Source organism: Ciconia boyciana, chromosome 1 (assembly GCF_034638445.1).
Source record: "Ciconia boyciana chromosome 1, ASM3463844v1, whole genome shotgun sequence".
NCBI classification, from domain to species: domain Eukaryota; kingdom Metazoa; phylum Chordata; class Aves; order Ciconiiformes; family Ciconiidae; genus Ciconia; species Ciconia boyciana.
The window spans coordinates 139,779,862-139,796,694 of NC_132934.1; the positions used below are offsets into that span (position 1 = coordinate 139,779,862).

General features: G+C 36.6%; 1 protein-coding gene across 1 annotated transcript in view; it reads left to right on the forward strand.

The window, feature by feature from the left end:
• Positions 1–16,833, forward strand: part of ANOS1 (anosmin 1) — a 148,168-nt gene that overhangs the window by 117,697 nt on the left and 13,638 nt on the right. The window lies entirely within an intron of this gene.

The following is a 16,833-nucleotide window of genomic DNA, read 5'->3' on the forward strand; positions in this document are numbered from 1 at the left end:
TTTGAAATAAAGGGCTACAAAATGGATAATCACCTTTTCTTCTGGAATTTTTCAAAGAATTTTAGAAATATTTAAGTTCTTTTGGGTTTAAGTGTATGCAGCACCAACCTGAACGAGGAAAGGCTATATAACCGTTCAGTTTTGCTACGTAACATAAGAATATGTCACACTGGATGGTGTGGATTGTGAGAGGTATCTTTCACTTCTTAAAAAGTTCCTGCCTGTTTGAATGGTTACCTTTCTAGCCATGCTATGTCAAATACTTTCAAATCAAATGCTTATTCCTCCATAAAATCTTCAAGCTTTGGCTCAGCCTGACTACATACACATTTTAAATGTTTGTCCCTATCTTGGCTATGCTAGTTTTCTTTTTTCTAGCTTTCCCCATTATATTTCATTGTTGCCTAACTTCATGGAAAGCTGGAATAATTTAAAGTTTAAATAAAAGTTGAGGCATTTTTAATTGTGAATACTAAGTTTACCTAACAATATGCTTTTGGTTATCCAAACTGAGATTTATATATTCTAAGCTTGGGACTGATCACCTTAAGCTTTAGCCTTCTGGAAGTGAGATTTCTACTCATTGTCCAAGCTCCTTTTATAGTCAAAAAAGAAAAGCAGGTGACTTCTGAAGCAATTCATCCCACACAGCAGCTGAATCATTCTCTGGAGATGCCTCTCTTCCTTACTGAGTACAGAAGGGAGCCTAGACAACTCATTTGTAGAAGGCTTGGAGATGCCTAACGTCTCTCTGTGAGCTGAGGCTCAATTCTGAGCAGTTTGAACTGAAAAAATTGAGGGACAAGATTCAAAGATGAGGAGACTATGATGTCTCCCACAGGTGTAAGGCTGAGTTGTGCAACTCACAGTCTACAGGCAAGATTCAGCCCAGCGGAACAATCAATCCAGCTGCAGCCCTTTTCCTGCCAGCCTTTTTCCAGCAGAAAGATTATGTGTTCTGTGACCAAAATGCCAGCGCCCCTGGTGAAATTGACCTTACAAGTAGTTTTCCAAATTCACTGTTATAGTTAATGACCAGTACAGCAATATTCATCTTGTTCCAAAGTAGATATCTTGAACTAGGTGTCCACTAATTATAATGGTAACTTGGATGTCGAGCTTATAAGTAGATGTTACACCATAGTTACTTAAATGTTGACATTTAAATCTGGAGCTGAATCCTACGCTGTGTTACATACTTGGAAGTAATATTTGTAGTAAAAGTTATAAATGCCTATAAAAAGAAATAAGGTAGTCAGTATTCTTATAGTGGCTGAGACAAGAGATAATTAAGATAAATGAAGTCAGGGAATATTTTATAGCTTGGAAATAACAGTGTTTGGAACTGGTGTAATCTCCACAATTGGTGGTCTTCAAAGACAGATATGGCACAGATCTGGTAGAAATGACATGGATTTACATACTTGTGACCTTGTGCCAGGGATGGACCAGTTGAGTTCCTGAGTTGCTGAGTGTACAGCTGGCTCGTCTGGTGTGAATCTGTGTGCATCCAGTTATACAAGGGGGACACCCAGAGGTCCATTTTGGTCACCTGGTGGGAGCAGGCTCTGTCACATGCACTATGGAGTTTAGGTATATGCCCCAGCCACACAGTGGAAGTTGCCTTTGTTTTTCTCACATAACGAACAGTGATAGCAAAGGTGTGTGAAGAGGGGCAGAATATGGCAGTTTGTCACACTTACTTTTTTCTTATCTTTTTTAAAAAGAAAATGTCTGGGTTCTGAGTGACAGCATATGCAGTAACTCAGCAGGAGCCATTGCCTCATGTGGAACTGAAATATAGCCATTTACCTGCTCCTGAGAAGCTAGCAGCTTCTGTAACTCTTACAGGAGTTTGGAGGTTATGTAGTACATGGATGAGGTACTGACAGTAAATTTACTAGTGACACTTTACGGCAGAGCAAGTCTTTTTCACCATGCAAGGAACACAGCAGGAGAAGCATATTGGCTGTGTCCTGTCTTTAGGAAAGACAGCAGTTACTGGAGCCAGCTGCATTGGGAACTACCCACGCGTCTTTCTCCTTTATGAACTGCACTGTCTCAAGTTGTGTTTAGGGAGCTGTAGGAGGGGTAAGAGTGCAGCAACTATAAGAGGAAATACTGAGAGAGAATTTACCTCAGCCTACTCTATGGCCTACCGTCTAGGCTATTTTCATTGCAGATAGGCAATCAGAGTTCAAATCCTTCCTGACAGGGAATTAACCTCTTTGTCTTCTACGTGGTGGGTGAAAATAGCAGTCCCTGTTGATTGCTGTAATGTTCTCATTATTTTGTAGTTTGCTATTAAAAACAACACTCTTTTTGGTACAGGAACACAGCCATTAGGTAGTCCTAAATTAGGATGTGTGACTTTAAAACAAATAAAAATTAAGAAAATATCATGAAAACATGTGAAATAAGTATATTGATAATGGAAAGAGTTTCCATGATATAGAAAATAATTCAAGAAATATGAGTCTCAAGCTTGAATATGTTGTACATTTGTAAATTAAGCAAATTCTCAATTGGTTGTAGCAATCTTTGCTTTGTCTGGTTTGATTTTCATGGTTTTTTGTGCTTTCTGTGATGGACTTCATGGTCCTAACAAGAGATGGTTGTAGTAGTGATGAAATTAATACGTTATTTAGATTTTGGATTTTTTTAAGATGAAGACATTTAAAACAGTATGATGTATTGATATAGAGTGTCTTTTAGCTGTAACGAAAACTTTAATAACTACTAAACCAGCAATCTTTCACTTTGTAAGAATGTTACTAATTTTCTATAGTAATAGCTGCTCAGAAATTTTTGTTGTATTCCTGAATTCAGTGGCCCTACCATTCTACTTAGACTTGAGATTACTTTTTTTTTAAAATTCTGTCCAAAACCAAGATGGCTGTATAGAAGAGTTTTGTACTGCTTCCCAACACTGTAGCATCACAGCACACCACAGATTACAGAAAGAAACAGAAGGAAAGACTTGTGTGGATTTCTTGCAGTCTCAGACCACTTAAGAAACACAAACGTGTTCCTAAGGTTGTTTTAGATTATTACTTTACTTTCATTGGTCCCTTTGTTAGCTGAGAAATTTATTTGCTTTTGAATTTGAACCATTTTACTCTCTCTAAAAAGGACAAAATAGAACTGAATCATAGAATAATTTAAATGAACTGGAAGGGACCTCTGGAGGTCAGCTGGTCCAACCATCTGCTCAAAGGAGAACTCTGAAGTTAAATCAAGTTGTTCAGTCCTATCTGTAAGGCCCTATAACAGATGTTGTTATTGTTTTCTGAATGACAGGGAATTTGTCCTTTATGAATATCAGGCTGCAGAGGCCACCTAGCAGTTTATCGCAGTGTACCTTAGGATTTCCGGAATGTACGGTGAAGTTTCTTGACATTCAAAGATAGTTCTTCCATTACTACGAAGAAGATGTATTCCTCAGTGTCATTTGCAGATGTGCCTCTAGGAAGCCAGTGAAAGACCACAATGATGACATCAGGGCTGAAGCTCTTGGTTTCCTATCATCCCTCTGGATAGAATTCATCAGACCGCTATCCTGTGCAACAACTGCAATAGAAAGAATGTTGCAAACTATTACTGAACTGGCTTTATTATACAGTAAAGAAGTGATTGCTTATCAGTACTCAAAAACTGAACACAATATTTGAGCTAAAGTCTGAGTAAGTGCATGGAAGATCCTATTTCCATATATATGCATCATAACGTGCCACAGTTTGGTAGCAGGAAAGACTTATTTAGGCTGTTCTCCAAGTGTCATTTCTTAAGTCCCATTAGCTTCAGTAAACATGAGGCATGAATGGAATGCAGGATCTGGACTTTACATTAAAATAAATCTCTTTCTGAAATAATCTTTGAGTTTGAATGCTTTGGTATGGTGGCAATAATAACTTTACTTCAGGATTTATGCTAGCAAAAACAAGTCCACACTTCAAGCAGTACAAGGTGCTTAGCAAATGCACATAATTTTGCTAGACAGTCATCACAAAAGCATATTGTAATTATATGAATACAATAGCTTCTTTCTGAAGGAAGAAAATGTCTTTCACTTGCTGCCTCTGACTTAGGCCTGGGATTAGAGAAACACAGTAAATTCCTTAAACAGCATGAATCCCATTTTTGTAAATGAAAAGAACTTGCTTGTGGCCAGATTTTTTGGCCATCTCAACTGTGTGAAATTAGAAATTATGTGCTATTTATGTCAAATAGTGGAATCAACTTAAATCACTTTTAACTCCTTGGTGCTGGAGTCACAGAGTACCATCCATTACCAAGAATGGATGCACTCTGAACCCCCTACTTAAAAGGATTAGCTACCTAGAATAATTAAGATCCTCAGTATCTTGTGCAGTGATCAAGACTGAAAGTGTGGAAATAAAAAGATCCTTATGTTTCCTCTGTTCCTCAATGGTTTGGCAACTAGAGAGCTGAGGTTTTGGACTTCAGCTGAAAAGCCTTCAAGTTGCTGCTAATTTGTGTATCTTCAGGGTATGAAAATAAGATATTTCCCATAGACAGAAGGAAAAAAAAATCTTTATGAGCTCACTGCATCAATTCTCATCACTTGCTGCAATAATTATAATACATGAAAATATTAGAATGTAATTTAGTATGATGATTTCTTTCCAAAGCTACATGTCACAACAATATTTTCTAACCCGTTACTCTGCTTTCACTACTGTTTTCTTAGTGCCTGTTATTTGAGTATAATGTAACTCTCCTTGCTCAGGTAAAGCTTTAGTTTCCTTCACTTTTCTTTGAATGAAGTCTATGAGCATTTACATCCCCTGTTTAAATTAAACATTTAAAGTACTTCTAGATATTTAAAATCAATATATCTGCCCCTTGGTTTGCTTAAAAAGACAAATATTTAAAATGCATTAAGACTTGGCTTCAGGCTTCTTTCTTTGTGTTTCTCGTAAATGCTAAAGCAGAAAAAAAAAAAAGAATACTTAAGGCAGGGAGAGGCAAAGATTCCTCCATTGTCTGATAAATCAACCAAACAAGAATAATGAATTAAATTACAAGGAAGAATAAAATGCAAGGCAAGGCAAAGCAAACAGAAAGCTGCCACAAATGCTTTTAAAACCAGATCTTAGGAAAACAAAATTAACTTTCACTTAGTTCAGGGAGATAAATGAAGTGACTCTATGTGCTGACTCTTTGTTTGCAATAAGGTATTTCATATGGCAGGTTTTAAAATAATTGAAAGCTTTCCCCATATTATCCTATGGTCCTTTCTCACGGAACTAGTGCCATTGAAGCTAATGAAACCCTTCAATAACAGTTGGAGTTTCTAGCTGTTATTGTAAAGAATTCAGCAGTAGTTGCTTAACACTAAGGAATTATTTAGTTTGGTACTAAATGTTGCACTAGGAAGATCAGTGTTTGAGCAGCTGACCATTTTCTAATTATAGATATTTAAGCAGTAAAATAATTGTACTTGAAAGTATCACTGTGGTCCAGATGGTTCTTTCAACAAGAAGACTTTGCTGTTAATTACAGTGAAGTATACACCAATATATTTCCCTCATATTTCTATGCGAATACAGAGACATTGGCTCAGCAGAAGCTGATTGGGAGGGTGCACATAATGTGCATTTGTATTTAGGGATTTAATTAGTAAAGCTGGCCCCAAGCAAATGAATCTTTGACTAGATCAACTCTTTAGAAATTCAGCAGAAGAGATTGCATAATTTTGCTTTTCCACATGCGCTACAGATGACTCAGATGCCTGTATCCTATGGATTTCCCTAGCATCCTGCCTGGGGAGGTAGGTAATGCTGTCAGCTTTAACTGTTGTGGGAAATTATTCCAAAGTTAAAAGAATATCCTGTCAGAAGTATCCTCTGTGTGATTCCTACTCCTCCCTAACTTTGTCTTACATAGGCCTAATGTGGTTCCAGGAATAAAATTTTTGTTATCCCACTGCTGTTTTTTAAAATCTCTTTGCCTTTTTGCTGCCTGGAGAAACTGCAAAAGGGAGCATTTGACCATCTCCAGTTGTACTTTATAAACTGAGTACAAGACTTGGATTATTTGGTTTACATCCAAATGTGATGTGCTAACAATACTTAAAATGTTGCTGGTGGGAGTCATGAAAAACATCAATAATACAATTTGGTAGAGCAGATAGTGTGCAACTTCTCAAATAGCATGCAACTGATTATTGGGACAAATAGTGGTTTTAAAATCACATTTACAATAGGGGCAACCTCAGTGTCACCTCCCCTGCAAATGGGACAATACTGGGGAGTCTTTTCAAGGGCACAGTTTACTGCATTTCTTCATGTTTCCACAGGAACAACAGAAAACCATTACTGAATGCCTTTCACTTGCTTCCAAACCTCCATACCTTTCAGGGTAGGTGGTTAAAGCTCTTGGTATGAGAGCCTTAAGGGCAAGTCTGTCCAACGATTAGTCCCAGGAATGTAGCTGGAACTGATTCAAAGTCTGCCAAGAAATCACATATCAGAAGCCAAATCAGAACTGCCCGCTGTGGTCCCAGAGCTCAGACAGCACAGAAGACTGATTTTGCTTAGCAGGCACCCACTGATGTCTGCTGAAGGCAGATTGTGGCTGTACTGGACTGGTTTGGTCAGGAATGTTCATCAAACTAGTTCTAGCACTTTGTATGGTTGATCCACTTATTGCTTAATTTTAAAATTTACATAGTGTATGCTGTTCACAAGCCCTCAGTATGACCTGAATCATACTCCAGAACACCTTTAATAATTGTGAAAGTCTATTTAATTTAATTTATGCATTTAAAAGAAGTCTTTTTATTCTTAAACTTAATAACTGAATAAAAATTTAAGCTTGATTTCTTTTGAACTTACATTAAAAGATCAAATAGAAGTGTAATTGCAAATTAGCTGGTCCATGAGTGCAGTCCAAAGACAGACCATTATTATGTGGGATGAGTACCTGCAGTCAGACTGCAGATACACATTCAATATTGCATTGCGAAATAATTTATCGAGACTTAACTCACTTGAAGGCATTGAGAAAATTAACTGGCCAACTAATAAATAATCTCTTACTTGATTTTTAATTCTTCAGGAAAAAATACGTTTTCAAAACCAGCATCTTTATGTTCCTTCAATAATATCTGTCTACCCAGTACACAGTTTTCTACATTTCTTATTACTTCTTGAGTATTACCACAACCTATGAAGTTAATTATTTTAACAACAAATACAGAAATGTATATGTATGCATATACATATATAGCGTCACTGAGATTGTCAATGGCAATGTCTGTTGTTAGGCAGTCTGAATAACTGAGGGATAAAATGGCAAGCTTTTTACCATCCAATTCTTCCTATCCTTTCCCCAAACTGTATCACTAGGTCATATTCAGTCAAAGCTTTGTCTTATATGCTTACACTATCATACCTGGAGCAATCCTACCGTTCCTACTGTGAGTAAAAAGATGCTGAGGTACTGCAGTTTAGCAAGATACCTTTCATCAGCTATGGGGTAATAAGTGCTCATGAGTGCTCTCTTAACCTGCCTAAGTTCTGAAGTAAAATATTTAGCTTATGATCCAGAGAAGGTTAAACTATCAGCAGCAAGTCATCATGCTCATGGTGAAGGTGGCTTAAACTAACAAGTATCCTCTTGTAAATTGGGTCAATTTTCCTCCACATGCCTCTTTTTAACCTGTATTGTTTAATTAGCCTAATGTATAAGGTGTCCATAAAACAAGACAGGGAAGGAAACTGGACTATTTGAATGAGTAGCTAGAGTTGGAGGGAAAGACACCAAAAAAGGGTATCTGACACTGAAATTATAATTACATTTAAAGATGTCACATGTATACAGCTGATGAATAATGAGTTCTTAAACACCAGTTGCTTTTCACTCCTGTGACCATAAACTGAATATAAAAATATCCATAGCAGTCTAGACCAAAGGTCCATCCCACCAGGTATTCTGTTCTTGTTAGTGGCCAAAAGCAAATGCAAAGAAACATAAGAATAGGGCAAGCGTGTAATGATACTTCTGCAGGTTATTGTCCCAGCTTCAGAAAACTTCTATTTCATGGAATTTCCTGAGCTCAATGTGATTTCATTGTATGTATTCACTTCTGATACATTTCTCTTCCATGATAATAGCCAGTGTCCCCTCAGGATCACATAAATTTTGGGCATCTGAAACATCCTGGGTTATGGGGTTCCAGAGTTTTAAGTGCTTGTTCTATGAAGAACCACATTTTTTAATTCATTTTGAAGCCACTTATTCTAGCTTCATTTGAATACTAATTCTTGCATTGGAGACAGAAAACAGTCAAGCCCTGTTCACCCTGTTTGTACATGATTTTATAGATATTTAACCTGTTTTCACTCTGTTCTTTTTCTTGTAGACTCAGTAGTCTTAAACTGCAGATTTAGAAACTGCGTATTAATGCCATTAACTTTATGAATAACGGTTCAGCAAAGCAACATCCTGATATGGCATGCCATGATGCATACCATGAAAGTCCAGTTTTGGAACTTGATGAAGCATTGTACACGCGTGCAAACCCACCTGTACGGCTTTTGCATAGGGTATAAGAGAGAAGGGAGTAGCAGGTGCATCTATGCATCTCTTCCCACTGTGGAGTTAGGAGTAAGCTGGGTCTGTACCTTGACTCTGGAACTGGGAAGGACTCCCAGGTTACCTACCCTCAATATAGCCTCCCCACCTAAATTAATGTCCAGATTTGTCAAAGTTACACAGAAGGCTAAAGTTAACGATGGAGTACCTAGTGACATTTTTAATAGATGTATAACAATAGCAAGCCTTGGACTCGTGTGTTTGGGTTTTTTTCTTTTTCATTAAATTCAGGTTTTGGATGCTAAGATACCTTTGAAAATTTGGCTATGAGGTAGTAATGTAGGAAGCTTCTATTCAGGCTACAAGCAGCTATTGTGAGACTTGGAGCTTACAAGAGGCAAATTTCCTTGTAACAGAAAACCAGGATGAGATACTGTTGAACTCAGTTTGTATAGGATGTTGTGTGTGGGAAAAGGAGTAAGGGTAGAGGTAATCCGGCTTAGAGATGATCCCAAACTTAAATCCCTCAATATAAACATCTTTAAACCTTGAGGCTTCCTAGGTCTAGATATGGACAAAAATACTGTGGCTCAGGCCTGTCTTTAAATTACACACTAATTGTTAATATAATTTTTGGAAAGGCTTATCATCATATTACACAAAGAATGTGTTCTATAGACAAAAAGTTTGTTTTAAATGGCATAATGCGAGAAACAAAATCTTTGTGATTTAAGCCATACTACTTATATTCCATGTAAGAGCAGGAAACAGTATAGTTTGCCTTGTTAGGAAGTGTTTATTGAATGAAGTTGAAATGTCAACTGAGGGTTTTGGTGTTTATTTTAATCATACTGCTTGAATAGGTGATTATTAAAAAGTTCTTTTTCTCAGAGGTGTCATGAATACCATGAATTTCATAACCAAACATTTGACACTTTGGGGTTTTTTTTCTTTTTTTATACCACTGGGTGAATTGATGCACAGGCAGCTAAAGAGCCAGAGCTGTTTTCATTTCATTTTTTTTAAGAGAACCTACCTAAAATGCCTGAGACAGAGCACATCAACAACATAGTTTGTACAGGGAAAAGAGGAGCGCAGGGGGGCTCGCAATGCATTAGCTCATCAATGCAGCATTTTATCATTAGTTGAAGGTAAATTGTGTTTACCTATGTATCCTGAGACTGATAACTCATTTTGCATTTGCTAAACTACTGTAAGTAAAATAACACTTGTTATTCTATCTCTATTTCTTGTCCTATCATTAGCTTCAGATTTCAAATGTTGGCAAGAAACGCCATGATTCAGAGAGGCATAGCATGGCTCGTGAACCAATATGTGGAGAAATAATTAAGTGTTACGATCAAGTACTGACTGAGATCATGTTTTGGTTCTCTGCAGTATGCTGAAGTATTCCTTCTCAAACTGTTCTTCAGTCATGCTGTTATTACAATGCAATAAATACCATGTGGATCACCTTATACTAATCGTGTCTTCAAAACTGAAGCAACTAGTACTAAATAGCTCTCCTTCATTTATTCACTTGGATTTTGCACATCTTTAAGCTTTCCCTGCATATTTTTCAGGACCTCTCCAGCACCTGAGTTTTAGCAGAAAAAGTGTTATGGAAACTTGCATACTGTAGAACTCTGTGTTGACATGGAGAAGAATGGTGGCCTGATAAACAGAGGAATGCAAGCCTGAGAGAGCAGAATACACTTAATTATATTATATCCAAACTATTTGCAACATAAATAGTTCTTGGTGTGGAAATACAGGCAGGTTATGCTGCAGAGCAAACACTGCTGCTCATCCTTCTGCCAGAACGGTGGGTTGGAAGCAGTGCTATGTTGTACTATATCCACAGTTGTAAAGGTGTATCAGGGGTTGCACACTGGCAGAAGATAGGGCAGGAACATTTCTTCAGGAAGCCTTTGACTTGTACACATCTTTGGGCACTTCAGAGATTATAAAATGTTTTTCCTTATGCATGGCATCATAAATTTCACCATTTACAATTGTTACTTTTACATTCACCATAGCACAGCTTCACCATTCAGCACAATGAGATAAATAATTTTTGTCCTGGATGGTGTGTTGTTTGACACAAAATTTATACAGGGCCCCCCAAAAAGTCATACTATAACTTCACCATAGAAACAATTAATCAAGCTTGTAGATACTGAGACATGCACTTCATGTGCCCCGAGCAGATTCTGCCCTGTGCTGTGATAGTAAATATAAAATCTTTACCCCTTGCTATAGCCTATTTTTAGAGCAGTAATGCTGCAAGACACATGATCCAGAAAAGAAATTACTTAATTTTGCTATATTTCCTTCTTCCTATTAGTCTAAGACAATCAAAGACATATTCAAGACTGTCTTTTAACTATAGTTAGTTAAAAGTTACAGTTTTTTATACCGTAGTATAAAACTATAGTTAGTATGGTTCTTAGTGTCTTGATCTTGGTGGGTACTAAACTTTCTGGCCTGATCCATTAGCTGCTCTTAACTATTGAAGTCAACACGACTGTTCATATGCTTAAGTGCTTTATTGAATCAGGGCCAGAGTGCTCAGAAGCTTGTAAGATCAGCCCCCCCACTATGAGAAGAAAAACAAAAACCATGTGGCCAGTCACAAATAATCATTGCAGTTTGCCGTATGAAATACCAGATTTAACAATATGTAATAAATCCAAACGTTTAGCTACCTGCAGAACAAATTCTTTCAGTAATTTTCTTACTGAATAGCTTCACAGAAATTTCAGTCTCCTTATGGCATTCTGTTTGAAGAAGGGTTAGGTTTGAATGAAGACAGCAGGTTTACATATGGCTTATTATCTTCCGAACTTTGATAACAACTCCTTTTGACATGCAGTTAGCATATTAATTATATGTATATATTTTGGAGGGAGTTAGTTTGCTGAGATAACTTGACAAAAAATACAGAACACCATTTCCTTTTTTACGGAAATACTCATTCGACATATGCTTGTTATTTATATTAAATTAATACTTTTATGCTGCCAGGTAAAGGTTTTCATATAAGTATGTCTTATTTTATAATCTTTACTTTTTTACCATATTTTATTCTAATGGGAAAATCTGTCAGACACTGCTTGTTAATTACTTCAAATCCTGTCACAATACAGAAATCAGCTTGATGTTACTGTGTTTATTGATGCCAGACATTTTTATTGTAATTAAACCTTAATTTGAGCTGCTGTTGTTGGACATGTCTGCTCTGAAATCTTGTTTTCCAGCAAATCCCATTTGATTTTTCTTTCTAATAAGTTTTTGTGATTTGTTTGCCTGCATAATAGTGCTGTCACAGCTGGCATTAATTGGCATTTTTATGCCAAATTGTAGAGACCCATTACCCAACAGCCGCCCTACAAACAGAATAATATACAACTCTAGAGCTGAAATACTTTTACAGCAGAGACCGTTATCATTATCACCACCTGACAGGGGTGGAACAGAGGTAAGGAGCCATGAAGTGCTTTGCCTAAAGACCTCCAGCAAACCAGCGGCAGAACTAGCCCCAGTTCCCAAAACAGTCTGCTGTAGTTTTCTTGGCGTGGATCACAGGAATACAAAGAAATACATACCTCTTAAATCTGTTTACCTCGTCTCCTGGAGTGATAGTAGCTTGTTGTCATATTGGTGGCATTGGGTTGTGCGAACAAGCTTCACTGCTGTTCCTGCCTATGCTATGCCAGTTTTCTAGCTACAAAGCAGACATCAGTTCCTCATGATTGTCAAGTTGGCACCCTTCTGCAACAATGAATGTAATATAAAGCAGAAAAAACTTTTTGAGGCAAGGAAAGGAGGTGTCTGCAGTAACATGGTAGAAAAAAAGAAACCACATTAGATGAAATTATTCATGTGGCTGGCAGTAATATAAATGTACAGCAGAACAGCAAGTGGAAAACATTGGCAAAGATGAGGAAAAGAGATTACTTTTTTATTAAGTTTATTTTCAATAAACTGTAGAACTATTTAAACCAGAAATTCCAGCTAGGAAAAGTTGCAGTTACCTGGCATTGTGTTGGGTGATTTTTCTTGAATGAGTCTTGAGCTTCAAATTCCGTGGGGAGATGATGAGATATAAAAAATGTACAATGTAGGCCTAGGGTATTCCCATCGTGCAGCCATGACTTAGGATATGTTGCAGTACTTTAAGCAAAACTTTTTAATCTTAAGATGCTTAAATTGTGCATATGAACCTGAACTGTTCAAAGTGGCAAACAGATGTATTTGGCATTGGCATTAATAGGACTTTGAGCTGCTTTTACAGCTTAAAGCTACAGAATAAATGTGCATTTCCCCACCAAAAATATCTGAAACCTATTTATTTATTTTAATTGAAATGGAACTAAAGAGTTTAGGTTGGGGAGGGGGAGAAAGAAGATAAATCTGACAAAGAACATCTTCATAAATGCAATTGATAGAGAGCTAGCTTTGTTGAGGATACTCATGTGGAGTTAAAGACTTTTTTGGGTGAAACATAGGAAGGAGGGAATCAAAACAGACATCTTTTCAATGTGCTTTAGAGCATCCGATCAATACATTTCTAGTTAGAGATTTAAGATTTCTGTCCAACAAAGTTGGTTGTATACCCTTGTTCAGTAAAACAGCTAAGCAAGCATATGTGGAATTTTAAGAACATGCTCATGTGATGTCTGTATAGCAATGTTTTCTTAAGGCTAGGAACTCATTTTATACTTCAGAAAATTTCCTTTAAAAATCATAGCCAAAATAATTGCCATTAGCTATTAGTTTATTTGGGAGGATTAGTTTTGTGCAACTGTGTGAAAGTTTTAGCTTTTAGCTTGCTTTTAGCAAGAAATCTTTAGCTTGAGCAGCTGAAGGTCATGTCCATGACAGTAACTTTATAGGGATTTTTAAAGTAATTTTTCTGGTTTGCTTTTTTTTTTTTAAATTTTTTTTCTTTTTAAAGAAGCTTGAGAATAAAAGTAATTGTTTGAATAATCTGCCTGCTGTAACAGTCCTTTAAGGAGTTCTTACTTAAATGGTTATTATGTTGACTAATTTCACAAGCTTAGAGCTGCTCGAGTGAGTGCTAGCACTTAGTATGTCCTTCAGGTTCAGTGTTTCTATACAAATATTTTGAGTTCTGGGAAAGATGAATGCTTGCTGTTTGTGCAAGCATCAGTCTTTTTAGTGTTAAATGGTATACTTTTTGACCATGAGAAGAATAAAGTTATAAAGCTTTATAAAGACTTATAATTCAAAGCACAGAATCAAGAAAACTCCAAACTATTAAAAAGAAGATTGATTAAATAAGAAAAAGGCTTTATAATGTGACATCTGAAATATCAGGGAACCAGACTAAAGGAGTCCGGCAGATTCTTTTCAGTGTTATGTATCTATTCTAGAAGGGATAGCAGAGCTTTTATGGGTAAAACTGGCCCAAATCAGTCCCATTAGACACTGGATATTTTGTTAATCTTAACTTCTCAAATGACTTTGCAGAAAAAGGTGTGGCTGTGGGGTACAATGTATTAACTTCAGCTGGGTTTAATTCAGAACCATTAGCTTTGGTGGTAGTGGCTGACATTCAGGTAGACTGCAGCTTGGATCGCTTGTCCAGTACCTACCACTGGGTTTGTAATGGACCGGTGAAAAAACAAAAATCTAAATAAAATTATAGTAGTCATCTCACTAGGAGAGTGTATATTGCTGAAAGGAAGGCCGGGAGAAGCTTTTCTTTTGCATATGCTGTAAACACAAAACCAGATGTATAATGTTGCATAAAAACAAAACTCTAGAGCCATGAGCTTTATGAGCAACTTTATAAAACAAATGCGTATTTTCATCTTTTTTTTTTTTTTAAGTCTCATGTGGCTTTTTAGATCATTCAATACATCTAGTCTCCCTTTGCTTTTAAAAATCTTAAAGATAATTTCTAAACCAGTCTTGTTATTTAATATGTGTACTTCATGCATGCACATACACTTTCAGTTTTTCATGCTTCGAGCTTTATTTAATAACAAAATGTCCCATCTTTCCCTATTTTTTAAAAAGTTTCTGTCTCAAGTAGAAGCTACTTTGCTATTATATTTCAGTTTTGCAACCCAAATTACTCAGGCTTTAGACCCTGACAGGACAGATTTTTTAAAAGGAGAAAATTGTTTTTACATGCTTCTTCTTAACAAAAAGCAATTAACATGCTTATGTTCAAATCTTTTAGATAGCAGCAATCACAGAGGTGGAGATGAGAATTGAAGAAGTTTAAGTCTTGAAAATAAAAGTTTAGGGAACTCAAAAAGGCCTGTTCTAATGAAAAGTTTTTGATAAATTTAGCTGGTGCTGTCCTGACACATTCCACTTTATAGCAGTTGATGTACTTTTATATATGTATGCAAAAACCTTTCTGAAATAACTTTAATTATATACTCACTGAAAAGAAAGAAAATCCTGTCTTTTCAATATAGTTTGTTATCAAAATACCAGATGTGAGCACTATCAAATATAAGATTCATTTGTTTATTTTGTTTAAATGAAAAAATATGAAATTATGTTTATTAAAAACCTTCATCCTACATTTACAGTCCAAGTTGATATGAAGTGAAATAGCTTTTTTTAACCTCTTCCTGATTTCCTAGCTCAAACAGAGAGGTTACCAGAAACCACAGCTGTTTACAAATGGGTAACTAAGGGTTTGCTAATGCAGGAGAGGAGAAGTAGGAAGGGAGAAGAGAACTGCCTGAGAGCAGAAACTCATATAAGGAATGGAGGTGGAGCTGCAAGAAAACCTAAACAGAATTCTACTGTGCCAGGAGCTGCAAATACCAAATATCTTGGGTTACAACCTGTTTAATTACATTTCTGAACAGAGACTTAGTAAACTTCTACACTGATATATCTGAATGCTGAGCTGTTGTAAGCTCTTGATGCTTAGGATTTATCTTTCCCCAGTTGCCCATGTAGTGATATGCATGACCTACCTGAGGTATGTGTCTTATCCAGTTCTTGATGGCTGGATAATGGCAAGGCTTAATTGGCTTGGATAATCTCTACCAAAGAGAGAGTGATTTATTTATGGATTGCAAGTGAAAGTTATTATAAGCAAAAATACCCAATTTGTAGCTTTACAAAGAGCAGTCCACCTTACATGCAAATAGTTTAAAATAATAAGTTGTGATTATCAGATAATATACAATCAATAACAGATTCACTGTGGTTAATTGGCACAGAGTGTGCATCGTTAATATAGCATGATTAATGTATCAGCACAAAGTTTTCAGGCCCCAAGAAGCCAGGTGTTTTGTTTGTTTGTCCCAGGAGGGGGGTGCAAGCAGGTGATAGGCAATAACTGAGTGAACTGGAAGAGACAAAATCAGATGAAACCTACTTACAAACGCACTGTGAATTTGTGTCTTCATCCAATAGGCACATAAAGTGGGAAAGCCCAGCAGCTAAGAGGCAAGTGAAAGCACATCCATTTTTTTAATTTATTTTTAAATGACAGGGAACAATCACAAGGCAGTGAGTTATTTCTTTATAGATTTCTTTTTGAAAAAAAAAGTTGGGTTTCCAAAGAAATCACACAAATAATTACCATACATGTTGTTATGAAGATAGCTGCTGCAAAACTCTATTTCAAGGAGCTTCTAATCAGCGTTTGTACCAGAATACCATTTGAGCTAGTTTCAGACAGTACTTATTTTCTCTTTAGTTTACAATCCTTCCCTTCTGCATCCAAATTGCTCACAGCAGTCTAATGCCAGATCAGCCCTTAAGGCATCAAAGATACTTGTTTTCCCTCCTGAAATCCACAATCAGGCACTTGGCATTAGTGGCTATGTCATACCAAGCTAATTAATAATAACAGACATAATTTTGCATCCCCTGTATAGAGGAGAACTAAATCCAGAAAAACGACAGGATGTGTGTGCACTACCTGATGAGTTTTTCTTCTTTTGTCTAATTCTTTATTCCCCTTTGTTTTGCTTCCTTATGCAATCGGTATGAGACAAGAAGCTTAGAAGAGCTGGAAATTGGTTGAAAGCTTGTACTATTGATACTGCGGCAAGTTTTGTCATTGATTTAAATGGGAGCAAACTCAAGCCTTTGGTATTACTCCTGAGTCAAGACTAGAATTTTATTTGGACAGATACTGAACAGGTTTTATGATATATTCTGAAAAGAGAAAGCTCAGGGATTTACAGACATTTTCACATGTCTTCAGGCACAGATTTCTCAAGCAGTGCCAGGCAGCAGTATTGCAATGCTCTGACAATATAA